Source organism: Leguminivora glycinivorella, chromosome 1 (assembly GCF_023078275.1).
Source record: "Leguminivora glycinivorella isolate SPB_JAAS2020 chromosome 1, LegGlyc_1.1, whole genome shotgun sequence".
Classification (NCBI taxonomy): domain Eukaryota; kingdom Metazoa; phylum Arthropoda; class Insecta; order Lepidoptera; family Tortricidae; genus Leguminivora; species Leguminivora glycinivorella.
This window is the reverse complement of record NC_062971.1, coordinates 11,138,802-11,157,171: the sequence shown is the minus strand read 5'-3', so window position 1 is coordinate 11,157,171 and position 18,370 is coordinate 11,138,802. Positions and strand designations below refer to the sequence as shown.

Genomic DNA, 18,370 nt, shown 5'->3' with positions numbered 1-18,370 from the left:
ACGGGCGTAGTTTTTACCTCTGATGGCGTTATTGTTCTCGCTTAGTGTCTAATTACAGAAAAAGCCGGTCGTAGTGTGGTTTTTAGGGTTCCGTAGTCGACTAGGAACCCTTATAGTTTCGCCATGTCTGTCTGTCTGTCCGTCCGTCCGTCCGTCCGTCCGTCCGCGGATAATCTCAGTAACCGTAAGCACTAGAGAGCTGAAATTTGGTACCAATATGTATATCAATCACGCCAACAAAGTGCAAAAATAAAAAATGGAAAAAAATGTTTTATTAGGGTACCCCCCCTACATGTAAAGTGGGGGCTGATATTTTTTTTCATTAAAACCCCAACGTGTGATATATTGTTGGATAGGTATTTAAAAATGAATAAGGGTTTACTAAGATCGTTTTTTGATAATATTAATATTTTCGGAAATAATCGCTCCTAAAGGAAAAAAAAGTGCGTCCCCCCCCCTCTAACTTTTGAACCATATGTATAAAAAATATGAAAAAAATCACAAAAGTAGAACTGTATAAAGACTTTCTAGGAAAATTGTTTTGAACTTGATAAGTTCAGTAGTTTTTGAGAAAAATACGGAAAACGACGGAACCCTACACTGAGCGTGGCCCGACACGCTCTTGGCCGGTTTTTATTTGAATTTACGATTTCCGGACGCCACTTATTCAGTAGCTAAAAAGTCTCTAGGTTGGTTCATGTTTACTATAATTTCAGCAGAAATATGGCAGAATTATTAATATTAGCCGTGATGTTATTAAGTTTGAAATGAATTTTATATTGTACCTCTAGTTACGTCGCTGGCAAAGTACAAGTTTCCATGAATACTTTGAGCAAGGCCAAAACTGGACTATAATTTTTTTATTGCTATTTTAATGACTAATTAGACAATTCTTTATTATAATTACTATATGTTTATTTTTAAATACATAGTTTCTGCACGATATAATGGTAAGAGCGAATTTTGCTATGAGCGAATTGAATAAAAACTGTTCTGATTTTGAACTTATTCTAAAAAACATTTTCAGACTGAATATGGCAGTCACCGAGTGTTACTCCAACTAAACATGTAATTGCCTAATACCTATAATTTTAAATTAACATGAAATCAGAAATAAAAATAAAACAGATTAACGCAGATATCGTGTTTCTGGCCACAATGGAAATACTTGATGAAAGTGGAGACAATGGGTAACATTTCAACAATTGAAACAAAAATCCTTCTACGGCTACTTTCATTTATATTGCATTTTCTCTGCGACATCAGTTGCGGCCATAAATATAAATTTTATCTGGAACAAACCTTCTCGTACCTATACTACAGCTAGCGTTAAGACGCTACGGGAGCGAAAATGCTAAAATGGAAAGGAGTCTCCCTTTTAATTTGGGAATTTCAGTTAAATATACTAGTGTTATTAACTAGATTTATCGAAAAAAAAATGTCCATTAAGATCAACTCAGTTAAAAGATATCAGCGAAAAAAATCTTCAAAATCGAGGTTCCGCTCTCGACTGTTTCCTCCTTCAAAACTTATTTAAACAGAACGAAATTTAAGAATCTGAATAACAATGAAATAATCTGTGTCGGACCGTTTAGACTGTTACCGATATTGAGTATCACACCTTTTTTCGAGCCATTTCTAAAAACCGGTCAAGTGCGAGTCGGACTCGCTCACCGAGGGTTCCGTACAAACTTTCAATAGTTAAATCATCAAAATGTTATTCATAGAACTCTACAGATTTGACTAAATCCCTCAAGACTCAATTTCCCACATAACAAGTAATATTTTAATATACAATTTTATTGTTAGACAACGTCCAAATAAAATCAAGACTATTCGACTTCAATAGTTTACGACTTACGACATGTCGCAAGGACGCTCCTGAACCGACCTCATTATATCAGGAAAAACGCGATGTAGGAAATGAGCGTTCAACGTACAGCGACATCTATCGGCAAATTGAGTAAACTAATACACGCGAGCTAGTATGGAAGATGATTTTTATGGAATAATTGTTTATTGCGTGAACCGATTTTAACCATTTTGCCTCTATTTGAAAGCAGGTAATTTTATTGTTATTTTGTTAAAAAATACAGGTACAATAAACACCCGCAAGGGTGTTGAAATTGAAAATGTAAATCTGAAAGGTTTTTTTATAAATAAAAAAAAAGTTTTCAAGATACGTATACGATTTTATTTTTCCTGTAATATTCATTATAATAGCCATGTTTGGTGAAAATTTCATAAATTTATGTTGGTAAACTTCGGAGATAAGGGGGGGGACGGTATTTTTTTTACATTTTCCTTCAAAAAACATTTTTTTCCACAACCAAAAAATTATAAAAAATAGTTTTGATATATACAATTTGAGCTCTTTCTAACGATACCCCACTTGACCTAGTTACTTGAAATTTTCAGTTTGCCCCCCTTTCATTTTGGCCATTTTCTATCATTTATATTAATTAATTTAAAAAAAAATACTTTCAACTTGTAGAGGTTCACAATGTTTATAACTATTCCAAATTTCATATCGATAGCATAAGTAGTTCTCGAGATATTTAACAATGTGACAGACGGACAGACAGACGTACAGAGTCGCACCATAAGGGTTCCTGTTGTACCTTTTTGGTACGGAACCCTAAAATCGGCCTTTCTTTCAATAGAAAGGCCGTTTTTAGAAATTTTTGATTGACTCTAGCTTTTAAAATAAAAATAGCAAAAAAATCAAAATTGTTCGACACAGATAAAAATAATAATAATCTGTGTTGAAATAGTACATTACGATACAAGTGCGTTAAAAAGGAAGTTAGAAACGAGCGCCGATAAATTAAAACACGACCGAAGGGAGTGTTTTAAATCGACACGAGTTACGAATTTCCTTTTCGCACGTGTATCGTACGACGTTTTTCAGTACAGATGAGCCTCCGAAGTTTCGACCTGGCATATAATGAACCACTTCTCTTACTAGTGCGTTAAAAAAAACACGATCTGTACTGAAAAAAATCATTGCTCTATCTTCAAAAACCAGGGAGGAAATAGTCGAAAGCGTTTGTATGGAGAATTGACCTGTATCGTATCGTCTTAAAAACGTGTCTTAATATCTGTGACTGTGCAAGAAACCAGAACGAATTAGATTTTAATAACGATGTTTCCAGCTTCCTTTTAAATTAATTACGACTCATTACATACCCTGTTACTTAAAATAAACACTGTCTTGTCTTCATTATTTTATTCATCATCAACATTTTTGCACACATAATAAATAGCTGTAATGTATGAAAAAAATGCAGACTGTATGTAAGCCAATACAAGTAAAATTATCCATAAGTATTAATATGTATTAACTTACCCATTTCTTCATTTGTAAATTCCTTAAAATGAACACTAACACACAGGCTATACATGTTCATTGCATTATACCTAACCTATCTATGTAACAAACATGAGCGGCCTCTATAATACTTCCCGTAATTTTCAGTAGATTCATATTGTAACCGGTAAAGCTTTCCGATAGCGCGATACCAATATCAAGGGCAGCCGATAATTTTCGATGATTCGCAGCCAAATCAAATCCAATCGTGACCGAGCGAACCACGTACGTAACGCAATAGACGCCGGCGCCGCCGGCGGCCGACGCTGATCGCGCTCGGAAGTCCTAGCATGCCATCGCTTATCCCGATAACACTGGCAAATTCTCTTCGACCGCGTTGGTCGAAAGAAGTCAGAAGCTCTTAACTTAGCGAAAAGCTGAGCATGCTAGTGAGCTTACTTGTGCAGAGGGCTAAAGCTAAGCGTAAAGATGAAATCGCAGCAACAAAGTCGTAATGTAATGACGTTTCGGAGATGAGATCGGTTAACGATGTTACGTGAACAATACGTCTAATGATTGCCTACAGAACGTTCAATGTATATGACACATATAGAAGAGAAATATAGTGTTAGTATAAACATGAACATGAATGAAAATATCAATAGAAAGTCCAAATATATCAATGGATCTACAAGCAAAGCGCACGATTCTCAATATTTCGCGGTGGTCGTGACGCGGGGGTCAAGGAGCGAGGTGGAATGGCTGCCGATGTGACTATTTAAGCCTAGAAATTCAATCTATGCCTAGGTCAAACTCTCTAGGGCACTGTTTTAACAACAAGACAAACCGTTTACAGTCTGTTTATTCCGAACAAAAGACTGTTCTGCCCTTTCTGAACTGGAAAGTGAAAATTTTCTTCAGAAACACTTTTTTCATAAATTATGCATTATGGCGATGGGTCGAATCGTATTATGCTAATGTTTCTTATTGATTGTCTTAGTGCGCCAAACGAAGTTAATTTATTATTGGACATTCGTCAAGATTGCAAAGTGAACGGAAATCTTCGAGTTCCAGTTTATTCGCATACAATGCCGGTCCCACTTGTCGGAATAATTTGCAATTAATAAACGGTTTGACCTACTCGTGAATCTGTCTATTCATTCTTACATCGCTATTAATTAATCTCCAATTTGGCGATGTTCTTCACCTCCGGATTCTGTATACCTATTGCATGGGTGTCAGTTTCATTTCTAGATTCAATGTCACTGTCAAAACCGGGTCTTTATTTTGATTTTACCATTATTTTGACGCGGCGGAAGTCTTGGAGAAACATGCCTTACAAACCGGCCGGTATAAACATTTCATTGATAGCTATCGATCTCTGTGCGAGTGTCTGGTGTCGTGGAACGAGTTTTGTTAATGAAGGTCTTCTCTGCCTTTGAATTAATGTTAAATATCAAAAGATGACCAATGACCTTGCGGTTAGTCCTGACACGATTTCCTCATTGTACAGCAAAATTATTTTAGGATTATGATAATGGCTGATGAGTGATGACAATATTTAGAATTGTTCTGGTTCTGCACCAGTGGACTAGTGTGGTCATTGCCATGGCTTACCATAAATCAATCCGTTGTAAGGGGGGAAAGCACAGCGTATCAATATTCCAGCATTCACGTGAATTGAATCACAAAACAGCGTTTTGTCTCGCGTTCAGTGAAACGTATCCCAAGTCTCGAGCCCACAATTAGCACTTTCCACAAAACACATGCTCCAATTCCACAACACCGAACTGATATTGCACTGACTCCACAAAACTTAAGGTTTACACAGTCTTCACAGTTCCCGGCTGCAAGGACGAAAATGCCCGTTTTCGCGAAATGAATTCAAGCGTTCTTCTATATTTTCAAATGCTAATTCAACTTAGTTTTCCCGATGATATCGTTCAAAATTCGTATTGAAAAGTCATCTTACATTTTGACAGGCGTCGAGCGCGAGTCCAACACGAGAGCGCGGCGCGAGAAGCGCTAACAAACTAAAGGCCGTCCGTTCCGTATCCGTACGCCACACGCGGCAGACTTTTACCCAGCCATGTTAAACCGCTATCGGTATCGCACTAACTTTATAATATTCACTTACTTTTCATTTGGAAGGCTTGTGAGCTTGCAAACAATGTTGGGCGTAGGTACATGGACATTTATATTGGACAGCCTAGGTAACTGAGAAAGGATATTCGTACAAAACTTTGGGCGTTAGTGTTTGCAATCCGTTGCAATGGCAAGTTACTCGTACAGTAGAGCTATAAAGGTTGATTTTGCTCAATGTAGTTTTAGCACGATCATGAATTTCTGACTGATGTCTATGCTTTCTTCTCTGAACCAAATGTTATTTACGACTATCAATGCTGTTATCTGGACTAAATTCAATTAATATCAATTTCCTAAACTATATATATATATTTAAGACGCCACAGGAGGGGTCAATTCTATACAAACGCTCTCGACTATTTCCTCCCCGGTTTTTGAAGATAGAGCAATGATTTTTTCAACACAGATTACTATGATTTTTATCTGTGTCGGACCAGCTAGTGTGCTACGCCCGCTCTTTTCAGCCAAGCATACCAAAAATTATTCAGTCAAATCCTAAAATTTTAAGCCATTTGATAAGTCTTGAGAATATTGAAAACTAACAACAACATAAAAATACAAGCTACGTGTAATACGACTAGACGTTAAAAAAAGAAACTACTCTACCATCAGCATTGTAACATATTTTTTTATGGCTATGGTATAACTAAAACATGTTTGACCATCCCATATAAAATATTATCTATAGAATATTATATGGAAAGTCACTATCGTCAACCAGTTATGGTAGGTTCTTTACATTACAGTAAATTTGCATATTGTTAAGTATTATCATTGAAAAGCAAGGGCGTGTTCCAGTTGAGAAGGAAAGTATATTAATTTAATTGTAATTTTAACCAGGGATGGACATTGACATGAAGTATAAACTTGGTACTAATACTAAGACTAGTAAGGTAATAATTACCTTTAAAAACGTGTTACAAGTAATTAGTAATTATTATAGCGTAGAGTTCGCTGAAAAACGATTGACAAGTATATAAGGGGGTAAAGATAATAAACAAAAAGCAAAATATAAACATTAACGAACTGCCAGTAGCCTGATTGCAAATATGCAGAATCTAGTCAGTGAAATTAGGACATTGATGTACACTTCGATTATGTTCAGAATACTTTCATTGTCAGTTCAGAGTCCAACCGCATTGAACCTCCTCGAGTTCCAAGACTCAAAAATTATAGACAAATACCAGATTGTTATTTAGGGATGCGGTGGAACTAGACCTATCAGCACAAAGATCGGTTAGTTGAATATTATTATTAGCAAAGAGGATCGAGTTTTATAGAGAGTTACTGTCGAAGTAAAACGTGTAATCACAGTGCATAGACTGCCATCTCTTGACACAGGCTTACAACTTTTGAACCTCAGTTTTGACAATTTAGCCCATATTCTTAGTAGCCCATATAGTTAGTATTAGCGCCATCAAGCTGAGCGTACCACAAAGGTGTAATGCCATCTAGGCCACCGCACCTTTTTCTGTATGGTACTGAGGTACGTTTTTTTCTTACTTTATCTGTCTATACGGAGTTATATATGTCTTTGTTATTAGCTATCTAAATGCTTTTAAAACTTATTTATTTGAAAATATACAGTGTGATATTCAAATATTCGCTCTTATTTGACACTTTTCAGTTATCGCTTCTCAGGACAGGTAGATAAACTCCTAAATGGGAAGCAGTTGCTTGCTGCCTTCTGTGAGACTGTCATTTCACAGAAGGAGGCCGCGGAAAGGGAGCGCGAAAGTAGAGCTGACGCGCACCCGGACCGACGCAGACGGCGGAGAAGAAGACGGGCACGTTTTGCCGCCCGAATAAATCCCTAGCAGGGTCGGCGGGCTGTGGGAGCCCGCTTTACACGGCGTTGCACGCTAGGAGAGGGTCACGAACTTCTGGTCCTCATTTTCAGCGGTGTAGGGACTCTGGCACTAGACCAGGGCCGCTGGAAGGAGTCATGGTAGAATCTCCGGCATCCCATGGCTCCTTCACAACAGGTAGAAGGGCGACGTAGGAGTGGTTTTTAGTGGGTATACCTCCTCTCCCTGGAGAGGGCGGTAAGTAGGAGGGAGTCCCACATATCCCCTCAATGGCTTCTCAGGCCGGGGGGAATGCGTAACGCATTTTACCACTCCGAAAAAAAAAGGTATATAAACTCCTCATTGACTTGACTACCAGGTTGTCCATGGGAATTGTTTAAGGCGTGTAAACCTAACTTGTTTCGAAAGCAATTTACCATGCGAAGTTATGGCATTAAATGAACTAAATCTAAATGCTCCCCACAGGCTAATGTCGGCAATAATGACTGGGCTGGTGCAGGAAAGAAGACTCGTTCTGTGAACTCGCTAGCGAGACTAGTTCATTTACTTGCACTGAGCTATGGTAATAGCTCACTTTCAGTTTTCTGCGCATTCTTTTAGTGGCCTCCTTTTGATATACATACTAGTGCCTGCGGAAGATTTTTTTGTCAACGAAGTCATATTTCAATTCAACAAATTTAAGAGTAAATAGAGTAGTGGCGAAACAGGATGCTGTTTTAAAAGTTTATTGTGCTTTTCGTAGTGATTTATGTGTACATCATCATCAAGTCATCCATTTTGCAAGTTAGTAAACGGTAAGTTAACTTTTACATATTACAATTATTTGCTTATTTATTATGAAAACTGTGTGGGAAACCAATTTCATGGTGAAATGTGATATAAAATGTGTTGTATTATTAATGCGCCCTTGTATTTCAACGGTTTGTACTAAAAATGCGGTTAATTAGTTTTGACATGTCTTGAGCAGGCTGTTATAAGAGTAAAAGCAGTAAGCACATCATTTACAAATACTCTATAAGAGTAAAAACTTTATAATAGCCACCGGTGTTACTTATGATTCGCCATTTTATATATCTTTAGGGTTCCTTCTCACAATTAGTGAAATCTCGAACCTTACCATCTAGTTAAATATTTTTAACGGATACCAGTTAAAAATTCATAACGTTATCGTTAGAGAGCAGATTTCAGGTAGCGATTTAAATATTAATATGACTCGCATACAATATTTATTATTATTTCTACACACGAAAAAATGTATGGTAACATAAAAGTAAAACCCTTTTTGGATGCTTTTGTGAATATTGGGCAAAAATTATAATGATAATAAATAAAAATAAAAAAAATATTTATTTATACTTATTTCTTTAATATTTCTTCTGCGCATTGCACAGTAAAAACTTCTATTACGGCTCAAAGAATATAAAAATAAGAATAATTCGCTTCTATATATTTAAATTGAAAGTCCATTATTTAGAATAAAATACTTTTTTTTAAATGTAGTTTGTTGAAAAAATAACATTAATTTAATCTAATTATTCAGTGAAGTTTGTGGTGTGCGATGTAGGTAATAATAATAGATTATAAACCATATGACATGTATTTAAAAAATTGCACTAGTCATATCCATATTAATATTTAAATCGCTACCTGAAATCCGCTGTCTAGTTATCATGTACTTGGCGCAAACCTTTGAAATTGCATTTTTGTTCGAAAGACCGTTCTTTTTAAACCGGTATTTTGGGGAACGCTTTGATAAAGGTTTGGTTCGATTAACTGGCATAGAACAAAATAAAACCGTGTAGTCCGCAGCATGTCAGGTAATACTGATATTTTCAATATTTCATTAGGAAGTTATACCTAGAATTTTCAATTTAAAACGAACTTGTGCTTCGGAATATTTAATCTTCTGGTGCCTTATTTTATTACTTCCTATTGATTTATTGTAAATGCTGAGTCAAATACTTTATTTGATATTTATTATTATGGTTATTGTTACAGAATCTGTGGATGAGATACATAGCCAGCCGTTTTTAGTGACGTGAAGATGACAACTCTTCTCCTCCTCTTAGTAAGTAAGTGCTATTGAAAACCACAGACGATTTCAGTACCGCCATCACAATGGACTTTGTGTCGATAACTGTAAACAGCCTAGCCTAAGACTTCAAATAAATATTTTTTTTTATTACAGATGAACTACAAAACGGCACATATTCTGATGGAGAAAATCAGTCACAATCATTACTTACACCCAAAAATAAGCCCGGAGTGGTGGATCAAAAAACATGCAAAATGGAAGAGGACGCAGGAAATAGTTTAGGTTGTAAGAAAATCACACTAAGCAAAGATGGCGCTGATAATTCAAAACAAGAAAACGAAAATCAATATATCTTTTGTGAATTTGATGAAGACCTCGATAAAAGAAACTACTTATTATTTTGGAAATTTACTGATAGGTTAATTACAATTTCTACCACCGTGTAGGCGCTCTGAAGAATATATTAATATTTTGAAGTATGTAGACTCATTGAAACAGCAACATCGTGAGCAATAGAACTGAAAATATTAATCTTATAAAGTTACTTGTATCGGTTTGGTTTCGTTGCACATAAATAAATATCTTAAAAACAGTGAGTTTGTCTTTATTTGTCCTCAATTTTAATCTGTCTTAGTCCCAAAAGGACTACATATAAAATCGGTTTCTTCTTAAAATAGCCGAACATTGTATTCACTTATTCAGATCGTCCAACATTCACAATGATAATCCGCAATAAAAGCTTTTTTTTATTTCAGACCAAAGTCCATAAAGTAAGGAATTCACTTTTGGAACTTATTCTAATAAAGTTAATCTTAAAAATTAATATTAGTAGGTACTGATGGATAAAAAAACTGAGTGCCTTGGTAATAGTCTCTTATACGCTCAGTTATGTATAATTGGCCACATCCGAGTGCATGCTAGTCTGGTATAACCGGTGGAAACTCTATTCAATAATGTAAACATTGTAAAACATGGAAACAACGGACCAGTTACATTTGCCCTCCAGTCGAGATTTGCCCCGCGGCCCCGCTGTATATACCTTAACATTTTTCACCGCAGAGCTACAGACACCTTAAATAAGAACGAAAACTATAATTATTAAGCTAAATCAAACTCAATTCATCATTTAACGATATACCTGTATTACTGTCACTGCTGCTTGCCTGCATATTCTTATAATTATTCCATAATGGCATCCTTTACGGAACCACTAATCGATAAGTTGGGATCAGATTGTTCACATTCGCTGGATTTTCAAAATGACGAATCAAGTTTTATAAAAACTTTTAATACGACACTTTCAAGAATAATGCCTTTATAATTATTGTATAAGAGAAAATGTATTGCTTTAATTCTTTTAAACACTTTATAAAATGCTATAATTTGTTTGCTGGATAGACGTTTTATAATATGCTCCTATAAGGCAATAGGCATAAAGCATCATAGTTATCTTTTGCATTACTTTTATAAGAATAATTGGCCATAACAAAAGCTTTTATAGTGCTTTGAATATTATACAGCGAAAAGGCATTTTAAATGGCTTCTATAAGAATACATATTTTTAAACCCTTATTGCAGTCATATAAATTGGACTTATTAACGTGTACATGGCCAAGTTATAAGAGTAAATGTACTATTGGCCAAATCCTCTTATAATGAGCTAATAGTTTGATTTTATAAGGAGTGAGTTTCATAAATGTAATAAATTTGAAGTAGAATATCAGCTAATAATTAATAGCAAGGACTGTAATTTCAAATATTAATTTTATTTCATGTTCCGGTGTTAAAAATGTTAAAATACGCGTTTTGCCGCATGCTGATGATTCGTTTTATAACTGAACAGTGTTTACGGGTATCGTTTGAAGCTACAATTATACGAGTGGTTACTAACTAGCACATAAACCCACTACAATTGGAATTAAAAAAGTTAATAGACTCGTAACCTAACTAACGGCGCCTGAAGTTGAAGGATTGGTTCGCAAGCAAAGGAACCAAGAGGTTCGAAGACATGAGGCAACAGTTACACATTACGTCAAACAATGGGAATCGGTGGAGCAGCCACCGCCGGCGTGATGCACACGACCGCTCGTGAGAAACGCTTCCTAGGCGGCTCTAATATGTCTATTAACTAGTAAATGCACAATTGCACATACAAATGAGCAATATTATCGCACTTATGTGCCTCCCAATATTTATTTGCTCTTTCTGGCATTCCTTTTCACATATGCAAATGAAACTTTTGAAATACACGATGTACCTTGTTCTTATTACCCTTGAAAATAGGTTCTCGTCACTAGAAGAAACAAATTCATATATTTGTATAGGGGCCGAGCGTGTCAAATTTTGTACTGAAGTTGATTCTTGCCTGTAATTTTAAATATGTCTCAGGCTCTTGATTGTTCATAATTTTTGTGTTGTTGCAATTGAATATGACGTAACGAGGCATTTTTTATGTTTTGGTTGACTTCAACTTACAAAAATTGACGCCCGAAAGCTGCAAGCTGCGAGTAAAGACGGACAACTCAGTGGATTTCACTGAGTTCATTTGACACGCTAAGTAGATACGTTTGCTTGATCTATGGTACATATGACATCTGTGGTTCTCGTCTTTCGTTCCTTAAGAATCATAATTAAAGTAGGTACGTTTAATGAAATTTAATATAAAACACTACAAAACATATATGTCCAGTTCACTGTGAAACGTTGCTATTATAATTTACATACAATCGTATTTATTACATGCCAGAATTCGCATATCCAAGCAAACACTATACTGGTCATTGACTAAGTGGCGAATCACAGCACGTGCTCGATGCTCAAAGTTGAACCAATCCACAGATCCCAACTAATACATCGTTATCCTACCGATGTCTCGACACTGGGCTCCATTAGTTCCATTAAACTCAGTGGAGGTAACTACGGGCATTAGCGCTTACCTTTACGTAAACTAAACATTGCCTTCCTCGGACCACAGCGGCTATGGGTACAAGGAACTTGCGAAATTCCTTACAAGATAGCTTAAGATGCGGTTTGCGTTCTTCCTGACAAGCATCTTGTTGGAATCAGTACGAAGAAATTAGCTAACATGACTCTTATCCCATTATCTATCTGCATCTCTTTGTACAGTCAGCACCGAATCACCAAAAATTAGGTTACGAGTTTTAAAAAATCCATATCGTATATTGAGACCGATCATTTCACTACATTGCAGAAATTCAAAGATCAACCACGAAGAATTTCACCCAAAATGGTAACATCTTGATTTGATTTCGATGCAAACGATAATATTTTTCACGGTTAATTTGTGGAATCGTGGTTACGGTTTAGGTTAGTTATCTTTATCGGTATCTGCCACTTTCGCGGGATTTACCTACCTCGCATTATTCAGATTCCTACAGTTTCCGTTCTAAATTGAGTTATCAACTCGTGGGAAAGTGTACATTGCTGAGCTTGATATTCTCATTGTTTTATTGCTTTTATTTTACTATACTGTAGATCTTACACTTCATTTTCTTAGTGTGCGAGTCTTAGTAGTAAAAATAAAATGATAAATAATTAAATATATAATATATTAGTAATTATATCTAATTAAAGATATGTAATAAGAAGTGTGGAAAGAAAGGAAGGAAATTGTGTAAAATGGAAGTTGTTCACTGTGTTTTCTCTGACTGTAATTATACCAAACTACGAGCTGCAATAATTTTTAGTTTATGAACTGTTATTACATTTTTATGTTATTAGTAATAACAAGTCAACATACGCGACAACATATCCATCGTCATCATTTAGATGGCTGGCAGTCCTCAACTGTGCGTTTCTCCAGAAACTTCCTGCCCCGCACACCTAAACTGTGGAATGAATTATCGCCGGCGGTATTTCCGGACCGATGCGACCTTCAAACCTTCAAGAAAAGAGCGTACACCCATCTTAAAGGCTGGCAACGCACCTCCAACACCTCTGGTGTTTCGGGTGTCCATGGGCGGCGGTGATCGCTTACCATCAGGCGACCTGTCTGCTCGTTTGCCTCCTATCCCATAAAAAAAAAAAGTCTGTCATCGGTCTTTCTGTTGTAAAAGTTCAAAAACGTACTTATTTGTGAACATTTCAAGCATTTGACACATAATTTATAGAGTAAACAGTTATGTAGTCGTCGTAGTCGAGTTGGATAGCAGGTGTAGGTTAGGTACCTACTTTGTTATCTCGTACATACACTATTAAAAATACCTTAGGCACAGCAAATTAACTGTCTATTTATAGCTCCTTTAAAGCGACATTGGTCGTAACCATAAATATTTATCAGTCAATTTATGTCTTCTAGGCATTCAATACTTTCAATAGCTTTTTGCGTTAATTTGCAGTCCATATTACATTAAATAATGAGCACAATGTGAGAGACATACTTAACGATGTTGAATGAGCGCCGATGGAAAAAGAAACTAGCAACTATCAAACTATGGATAAAGAAAAAAAATGTTAACTAGCTAGCAGTGGCGGCTGGTGAAAATTTTTGCTAGGCAACACTGAGCAAAAAGAAACCTACCTTTACATTAGGCTAGCTTAACCTACTTTACTAGTAATCAATTTTAGGCTAGCCTGTGGGAATCGGCTTGTATGGATCAGCCGCAGCTGCTACCTAGGTAAGATAAAACTCGTCCTTTGGCGGAGAAATAACTCGTAATGAAAGTAAAATGCGACTATAGAAATTCACAATCGCGATCTGCAGGCAATTCTGTCCCACGAATAAAAGTCTACAAAAAACATCTATGTAGGTATGTGTTGATTTTAACAAAGTTGAAAATAAATATAGATAAAAAGTCATAGGATACAGCTATCAACTAGTAGGGTTAAGAACCTGATAGACCAGGGACCGCAAAGCAAGGTTATCCAGTTGTACGGCTGGCTAGCTTTTTGTATGGGACTCAGTCATAGCAGTAAATTTATTATTTAAACATACAGGTACACACCGACTCTTTTTAAAAGTATCATATTTATAACTGAAGATATGGCGCGATAAATAGGTACATATCTTGTTGCTAATACATATCTATCCTAGGCTTCAGATTCAAGTCGTGGTGACTTCTACTAACATGGTTTTAATTTTACTAGTAAATTTTTATACCATTTATTGGTTAGTTGGTTACCCATTTCACTATCTTATATCATAGTTCGCACAAGACGTATACATGAAATCAAATACGTAAGTAATAAAGATGACTTGAGCAACCGCTCACCATGTCGTAAACCGTAACGAATTTGCCTCATTGTTTGTCATAATCATAATGTCAAACCTATGAAGAGACGGCCAGTATGGGTTTTGCAATAAGCAGGGTTTGGAACAATCGGCGACAAATTGCCAACAGGTTCTACAAGAATCAATATCAATACACATACATATGTGATTAACATAACGTCTTGTGGGCAGACCAGCTTGGTTTATTCATATGTACATCATGTATGTTTTTACAGAAAAAACGAATGCCAAAATTAATTCGCCAAAAATCGAAGTAACTGACATCAATACTAAGATTGTTAATATATTATATGTACATAATTACGCGGTTATAGGTTCCATTGTAGCCAATTAATGTACCTATAGATAATATTAAAGTATATGTCTATTATAAAATACGCTCCTATTTTCAAAAGTAAACCTACGAATTACTGATAACGGTTGCATTATCAACGCTGTCGCAACATCCTCAAACAAGACTTGTATAAATAAGATTTCGAAATATTCTTTTACTTTGCCTACATTTGCTTCTGACGTTTTGAGTTTAAGCCTTACTAGCGTTAGTTGTCTAGGCCAAGGTCGTATTGAATAGACTATCATCGCAATACCTGCAGTATGGGTGGCAATTATGATTAAATCGCGATATGAAATGGAAACACACCCACGCTTGTCCAAAGTAGTAATGACATCTTCAGATTAATAATAGGTACCTATGATTAATTGCAATTTGACTTTTTAATCTTTGCCAATATGGCACCACAAGAGCGATATTGTTGTAACTTTTGTCAAACATTCGTAAGCCTGTAAAACAAGGCTGGTTCAATTTAGATAAACTTGTCCTTGGTTGGAAGTCGTGCTTGGTTTATAATGAAGTAGTTATAGATTATCCGATTTAGACAATAGACATGATCACAGCGTGCAGCGTCGCAAATGATCCTGTCTATAATTATGCTTTAGGAAGTTACACCGGTCAAATCTTACATGAAAATCGGCTAAAAAAACAAAGTGTGATGTAAAGCTGGATTTTTGGTATGTTATTTGGAGTCCTTGGGGAAATGTAAGACTATATTTTGCAAGCAAAAAAAAAGTGTGCTAACTTCGTAATTTAAAAAAAAAAGTAAAAAAATCGGACTTTTTTTGGTTATTATTTTTTTATTAAAAAACTATGCGTTTTTGGTCAAAAGTTGCTTTGTAATGTTGAAAGCGCATTAAATTTCAAACAGTTTGACATTTTTTTTATCAATGTCCGTCAAATAGTTTTCGAGATATGAAGCGCCAAAAAAGGTTAATTTTTGACGCACTTATAAAATGTAGCGTTTTGCCAATATTATATCTGCAAAATACTTCATGATATGATATATATTGCAATATAACATTGTATAAAATTTATTTTGCTTTAGTTTTAGTGCAAATAAAGGTCAGTAAGACGAAAAGTTACTTTGGTTACAAAAAAAAATCTATAAATAGAGAAGCCAAGAGTCTGGTAGATTGGTTAAGGTAAAATAGTTTACGCTAAAAGTTTTAGGTTGAAAGTGCTATCTATTCGATCTTACTTTCTTTGATATCCGTTTATCTGAAAAAATTGTCTAAGCTAACTTTGCATCGATTTGACTATTACTAATGAAGAAATAAAATACAGTAAAATTTTGAAGTTTTAAATTATAAAAATAAAACAGAATTAGTTACATTTTATTTTTTCCTTTTTGAGGGTCCTGGTTCTGCATCTTGATGGCACAACTCCTGTAGTGATAGAAAGTCCACTTGAGTTGTATTTGACCACCAATTGCTGTGGAATAAACTACGGGAACGGAAAGCGCCCACGCCAATTATTAAGATACTGGAGAAGTGGTATTCCCAGCAGAAGAACGTAGTAAGATGGAAGTCAACTCTGTCCACAGCCAGCGGGCTAAACTGTGGTGTGAGACAAGGAGGCAGTATGTCTCCGGCTCTCTTCAGCGTGTACATGGATGGGCTGTCGCAGGCTTTGACCAGTACCGAGGTTGGCTGCTCTATCAATGGGCAAATGATAAATCACATCGCATATGCAGACGATATGGTCCTACTAGCACCATCTGTGGGAGCTATGCGTAAGTTACTTGCAGAATGCGAGAGATACGCCAGCCAGCATAACATGAGATACAATCCGGACAAGTCTGAATTTATGCTCATGGAGGCAGCACATATGCCCACACATGTACCACCTCTTTTGCTTGATGGAGTTCAATTGCGGAGAGTAGACGAAGTCAAATATCTTGGCCACATCTTGTTGTCCAGCTTAAAAGACCAGGAGGACATAGAAAGGCAGAGGCGAGCCACCGCAGTAAGGGCAAACATGTTGGCTAGAAGATTCGCCAAATGTAGTGACAGCGTAAAAAGACAGCTGTTCCTCAGTTTTTGTACAAGCGTGTATACTGTCGAGTTATGGTCCGACTACACCTGCGCGGCGGTGAGAGACCTGCGCGTGCAATACAACACATACTATGTTCTGATATTTCGTTAAACGGAGAATACTATGATTCGGGCACGTCCACGACAACGCTCGTGAGATTGCATCGATGTTATTGACCCTCAGTGATATGCTTTAAAAACCAGTCCGTACAAGAACAATTTCGGAACAATCTGATTCAATTAATGAGGGTCTTCTACTCGTAAATATTTTTTTTCGCCAAGCGGCGATCCTGAGGTCTTTCTGACCGTAAACTTAACTTACTAAATAAATGTTGATTTGATATACGCAAATATGTGTCTGAGTAATACTTGAACAGCCCCCAAATAATAATAATTCGTTCTCCGCTACGCCTCCTGTAAATATATGTAAACTATCCCATTTGGCCATTACCATCCACCGATTATTTCTGATCCAGTTATACTAGACTTATAATATAATCCTATTTTTTTAAATAACTGGCACTCTTTTGGTCTTAAATGAAAGCTAGTGAAATCTTCTACATTTTTATTTTACGATTTATGTAATAGCCTGAGTTGTTTTGCTGATATCCGTCTCAAAATATTAGTAAGACGAATATTTTCATAGAAAAGGGAAAAATGCTCTTTTTTGACGCTTCATATGTCAAAAAATATTTGACGGACATTGATAAAAAAGATGTCAAACTGTTTGGAATTTAATGCGCTTTCAACATTACAAAGCAACTTTTGACCAAAAAGTCAAAGTTTTTTAATAAAACGGCAAAAACCAAAAAAGGTCTGATTTTTTTACTTTTTTTTTTAAATTACGAAGTTAGCACACCATTTTTTTGCTTGCAAAATATAGTCCTACATTCCCCCAAGGACCTCAAATAACATACTAAAAATGCAGCTTTACATCACACTTTGTTTTTTTATTTCTCTTTTTGACCAGTGTAAGTCATGAATGTCATGATGCGTGCCATACAGATCAACCAGTTATGTTAATATTGTGATACGATTTAATTAATTATGTCAACTGTTTTACAGGGAGGATCCAGAGGGGACAGCTAAAGATACGACAAACTAAGCCCATTTTAAAATACATAAAACGTGATTCCTCAGACTTCGTACGCTTAGGTATGCCGAGCATTCTGTGTTCTCAAAGTGATACTATGTTGGAAATTGATGAGGGTATCATTTACTTTTTCTGGGAGTTTTTTTAATGAGACTAGAAGAACTAAAGTTTTTAACATAAGGGACTTCCACAACCACAAGCAACACTAAATTCTATACGTTGCGTCTGAATATGGTTTCTACGGCTACCAGAAACAACATTGCTGTGAGGCCTGTGAGTGAACAATTTTCCATTCATTCAGACAGTGAGGGCTGTGGGATACACCTGTCGTTTCGAATCGAATTATTTCCAACTATAAATG

The 18,370-nt window shown here is 36.0% G+C and overlaps 1 protein-coding gene across 2 annotated transcripts in view; it reads right to left on the bottom strand.

The window, feature by feature from the left end:
• Window positions 1-18,370, bottom strand: part of LOC125229228 — a 356,537-nt gene that overhangs the window by 277,213 nt on the left and 60,954 nt on the right. Inside the window, exon 1 of one of the 2 annotated variants that reach the window (XM_048134034.1) lies at window positions 4,928-5,289. The exons of the other annotated variant lie outside the window; for it this stretch is intronic. The gene's annotated coding sequence lies outside the window, so the exon portion shown is untranslated. Of the gene's footprint in view, window positions 1-4,927; window positions 5,290-18,370 lie in introns of those variants that run through there. 2 annotated transcript variants of the gene reach the window in all.